The 5,475-nt window shown below is 38.2% G+C and overlaps 1 non-coding gene across 1 annotated transcript; it reads left to right on the top strand.

The window, feature by feature from the left end:
• The first annotated feature begins 4,022 nt into the window (after positions 1 to 4,022).
• Positions 4,023 to 4,128, top strand: LOC145633314 (small nucleolar RNA R71). Its single transcript, XR_014112647.1, has one exon. It is a non-coding gene; the product is annotated as a small nucleolar RNA R71 (small nucleolar RNA).
• The last annotated feature ends 1,347 nt before the right edge of the window (positions 4,129 to 5,475 follow it).

Raw genomic sequence — 5,475 nt, 5'->3', positions numbered from 1 at the left:
GAATTTGTTAAAATTGGAAGAATTACAAAAGGATTTGATGAATTGTGATGGAAATTTGGTTGAATTTTTACAAGGCAATAATCGTGTCGTTGAGCGACTACACCTAAATCAAATGATGAATTTATAACGCTCTACCGACCTAATACGTGTATAGGGTAAATAGAGGGGTCGAACCATAGGGAGAAATGCTTAAGCACTACATTCATTACCTACGGTCTAAGCTATCTCGAAACAAGAAGTGTGAATAACTAGAAGGTTAAACTAAGAACGAAATGGATTAAAATTAATATAGCTAGGCACCAAGTGAAATGGGTAGGTGAAGTTGACGCTTGATCATGCAATAACAAAGTAGCATATCAATGGTAAACTAAACATGCATGAATACCGAAGTAAAGGGGTCCAATCTAACCGCCTTCCGGGGTTAATTGGTTTCTCCTAACATAGCCTCTATGTTTCCACATTAGAACCATATATTAGAAGGTGCAAACAAAGAATTATCAATAGTAATGAACCTCAACTAAGTCAACTTCCGTTACTTGTTAGTAAAGACTCATCTTTGATCAACTAACAATGTGCACTTGCAAGAAAGACCAAAGGATATCGAGCATGCAAAGACTTTAATCACCATTAACATAACCCCAACATTATAAGCATGAACAATTAGCAACTACACCATCCCCACACCCTTGGCTAGGTGACTACTCACAAATCATATTGAAAACAATATCAATCATCAAATCAATAAGCATCAACAAAGCAAAGAAGAAAAATCAAAGCAAATAAGCAAAATAAAAAAAACAAAGGTAAAGAGAAAGAGTAAGAGATTGCTCATTAATTAAAGATGAAGGTCTACAAAGGATTGAACAAAACTCCTTCTTCAAAATCCAAGTTCATCAGTGAAGAAAACCACACTTTCTTTCTCTACCAATGAAGACTAATAGTGTTTCTCTCTCTAGATTAAGCTAAAATGTAGAAAAATTAAAACTTAGTTAATCTAATCTCCAAAACGTTCTAAGATGGGACTTATATAGTCCGTACAGAGCCAGCTGATAAAAGGAGAGGTCCGACCGAACAAATAGGAAGGTTCGGCCAGACTACAGGGTAGGTTCGGCCGAACCATGGGTAGGTTCGGTCGAACCTCCCTGATCCTGGTCTGGTCGAACTCCTGTGGTTCGGCCACTCCTGCAAAACTGCCAAATTTCATCTTGCCCCTGCCTCAACGTTCGGCCGAACCACTGAGCAGGTTCGGCCACACCTTCAGGAGGTTCGGTCGAACCTCTTCTGAATCATGCTTCCTCCAGCTTCCCTTGAGCTTAGCTTCCTCCTCTTGAAAATCCCGATGGTTCCTACAAAGCATAAGCATGAAAATCACAATAAGAACAAAGCGAGAAGACTAAGAAAAGGGAAGATAAAGGAGAAATAAAAGAGGAAGCAAAACAAAGTAAAAATGCTTAGAAAAAGGGCCAAACAAGTGCAAATGAGGGGAGAATCTTTAGACAAAAAGGATAAAAGAGTGGCATAAATTGAAATCAAAAGAAAAGGTTAGAAATTAAAAGAAAGAAAATTAAGAAAAATTGAAATCAAAAGAAAAGGTTAGAAATCTCCGCGTTGCCTCCCGGGAAGCGCTTGCTTAAGGTCTATAGCTCGACCCTTCCTCCAAATCAAGGAGGGTCAAAGAACACCACCTTGTCAAAGGTAGCGGATAGAATAACTTCTCCTTCATTTTTAAGCAAATTCTCATTGTTACTTGAAAAAACATCACTAGCTTGCACATCAAAAACACGTTTTTCATTTCTCATCTTCAATCTCATTCTCTTCTTCCTCAAAGCTCTTACTTTCTTCTTGATTTTGTTTCTTTTCGTAGACGGTTTCATACCATCTACCACCATGGAATCCTCCTCTTCCTCTCGAGGGTAGATCTCAAACCAATGAGGAATGTCAATCTCCTCTTCGTTCAAAGCCTTTGGAAGCTCCTTCTTATCTTCACTAACTTTCATGCAATCAAAACTCACAAGCGCATCATCAAAAATATCATGAACATTGTTAGATGAAGAATCAATCACATACGCATTATCACAAGAACGAAGGGAATCATCACTCTTGATTCCTTTCACAAGGGATAAGGACTCATGCATTGGTTTTAGCTCAAAACTCTCTTTCTTGTTACCAACACTCAAGGTTATTCGGCCTGCCTTAAGATCAATCAAAGCTCCCGAAGTGGCTAGGAACAGTCTCCCTAAGATAATTGGAATGTGGTAATCTTCTTCTATTTTAAGCACAATGAAATCAACGGGGATTGTAAAACCACCTACCTTTAGGGGAACATCCTCAACTCTTCCCTTGGGAAACTTGATAGACCTATTGGCCAATTGCAAAGTCATGTTGGTAGGAAGAAGTTCTCCTAGCTTTAGCTTCTTGAAGACCGAGAAGAGCATTATGCACACACTAGCACCCAAATCACATAAAGCATTATCAAACAACCTACTCTTGATTTTGCAAGGAATGGAGAAATTACCCGAATCTTTCATCTTCTTGGGGAGGTCATTGTGAATCAAAGCACTAAAACACTTACCAAGCTCCACCAAATCTATCTCATTACAATCTCTTTTGTTACTCAAGATATCCTTAAGGAACTTGGAATAACTAGGCATATGGGTCATGGCTTCGGTAAGAGGGATAGAAAGATAGACCTCCTTTAACATTTCAAGAAATCTTTCAAATTGTTCATCTAGTTTGTTCCGCATAAACTTTTGTGGATATGGAAGGTCGGGTTTTCTCACCTTCTCTTGCTTTCTCTCATCACTCTTATTTTTCTCATGGCTCTCTTCTTTTCTCACATCTCTTGACACATATTCCTCTTTGTGTTCACTTGAAACACTCTTCTCCTTGTCCTCCTCACAATCCCTAGAAACTCTCTTTTCAAGAACTCTTCCACTCCTTGTGGTAATGGAATAAACCAGTTTCTTGGGATCAACTCCTTGAGAAGGCAACTAAGAAAGACTAGCACAATCTTTCAAAGTGTTTGCTAGTTGGGTGATTTATTTCTCAAGCATTTTGTTATGTGTCATGATCTCATTGAATTTCTTATCGCTCACCGCCATATAGGTGTTCAAGATTTTTGTTTGATTTTCATTATCTCCTCCATATTGGACTTGGACGATTGAGAATAGGATTTTTCCCTAACACCTTGAGGCTTTGGACCAAATCCGGGTGGGGGTCCCCTTTGATTGTTTTGAAAATTTCCCCTATTTTGATTGTTCCAATTGCCTCGATTTTGATTGTTTCCAAAATTTTGGTTTTGGCAACCAAAGCCTTGAGATTGGCTTTAATTTCCATAACCTTGGCCTTGGTTTTGATTCCCATAGCCTTGGTTATTATAGTTGCCTTGGAAATTTTTGGTTCCTTGGTTCCTATAATTACCATTGTTATAGTTATCAAATCCACCTTGTTGGTGAGAATTTCTATTTCCAAAGTTTCTTGGTCCATCAAACCTTTGACCATTATTATTGTTTGAGACAAAATTCACATGTTCACATTGACTATTCTCACCATCATCAAGATTTTCAAACCAATTTGAACAAGTAGAAGAATCATGGTCATAAGACCCACAATTATCACAAAACAAACAACTTTTAGGCATATTGTTAGAAGTAGAAAAAGGAGTGGAGTTAGAAGATGTAACTCTCCCTTAAATGTGGGAGGGATGACCTTGCACATTGGAAGTTGCACTCTCAAGCTTGGCCTTAATTGTTGTTATCTCCTTCCCTAAACTTGCAATTTGAGAGGATAGATTGTTGATGGCATTAATGTGATCAACCGAGTAAACCGTTGATCCATTCTTGCTTGAAGACTCTCTTTCTCCTTCCTGCCAATCCATGTAATAGCGCACCACATCTTCTATAATGTCCACAACCTCTTCTTCGGTTTTGTTCATGATTGGGCCTCTGGCTCCCACATCTAGACACTATTTGCCATGAGGACTCAACCCTCCATAGAAAATTTGAATGATTTGATATTTTGGGATGCAATGATGGGGACATTCTCTTTGATATTCCTTATACCTTTCCCAAGCTTCATACAAGCTCTCACTAGGTTTTTGCTTGAAACTTTGGATCAAAGCCCTTGCCTCCGCTATTTTCTTTTGGGGGTAAAACCTAGACAAGAATTCCTTAGTAACTTCATCCCATGTTCTAAGAGAATTTGGGTTGACCTCCTTGTCTAACCATTCTAAAGCTCGATTTATGAGAGAGAAGGGGAACAACTTGAGCCAAATAAACTCTTGAGAAAAACCATTCACTTTGATAGTATTGCAATACTTCTCAAACTCTTTGAGTTGGTTTAGCGGACTCACAATCTTAGCCAAACTAAATTGTCTTCTTTCAATCAAAGTGATCATGGCCGGTCTTATTTCAAAGTCATTTGCTGGTGTTGTTGGCAAAGTAATCCATTTCAAACCTATATCCACCGGGAGTTCTCAACTTCTTCAAAGCAACTCTTAGATTATCTCCCATACTTGCTTGATCCTCTTCTTCTCTTTCCTGGTGAATTTCTGCTCTTGGAGAGCATGGACTCAAAGAACGATTAGCAACCCTTATCCTCGTTGTAATTTTCTCGATTTTTGGATCAAATGGCACTAAAGTCCTTCCTCAAATCCTACGCATACAAAAACTCAAAGCAAATATCAATAGCACGGCTACAAATGTAGCCTAAAGAGAAAAGTCTTTTTGTATTTTTGAGATTAAGGTGCAGTAGACTCAACAACAATAGCAATAATCTAAGCCATTCCCCGGCAACGACACCATTTTTTACCCGAAGGCGAGATAAGGTCGTTGAAAACTAATCTACCCTTGGTAAAAAAAAAAATTATAATCTCTTAACAAACCCCTACACAAAGCATTGAGTAAGTCGAGGGTCGAACCACTAGGAATGGGAAATGAATGCTAAAGTCAAAGCTAAGCTATTTCGAAGAAATAGAGTGAGGTGTGTGTTTCCAAAACAATCAAACAATCAAATGAAATCAAATTTATCAAGCACTAAGGTTAGGATCTGCATGTACTCGGAATTGACATAGCTAATTGGGATTGGAGATGACTAAGTCAAGTGATGCGAGGGAAAATCAACAAAGGAATCAAGAGAGTAAGGTAGGATAATATCCTAAAGGTCAAGCTAGCGCCAACTACGAGAGACTCTAACTAGAAGACTTGCAAACCTACTCAATCGAAAAAATGCAAGCCACATATCAATTTTCCGTATCAATGCAAGCTTACAATGCATTCTAGTGTAATAAATCAATGTTAGCTACTCTTCAATTAATCATACACATGCACTTCATCAATCAACCAATTTAATCACAACATCAACTCCATCAATTTTCCCTGATTAACATAAATCCAACACTCATATATGCTTCACCATTCCCCTAATAAGAGAACTACTCACAATCCATTGAAATTAAGATAAAAACTAAGCTAATCA

Source organism: Chenopodium album, chromosome 5 (assembly GCF_948465745.1).
Source record: "Chenopodium album chromosome 5, dcCheAlbu1.1, whole genome shotgun sequence".
Taxonomy (NCBI): Eukaryota; Viridiplantae; Streptophyta; class Magnoliopsida; order Caryophyllales; family Amaranthaceae; genus Chenopodium; species Chenopodium album.
The sequence above is the reverse complement of the archived record's forward strand: the minus strand, read 5'-3'. Positions and strand labels throughout refer to the sequence as shown.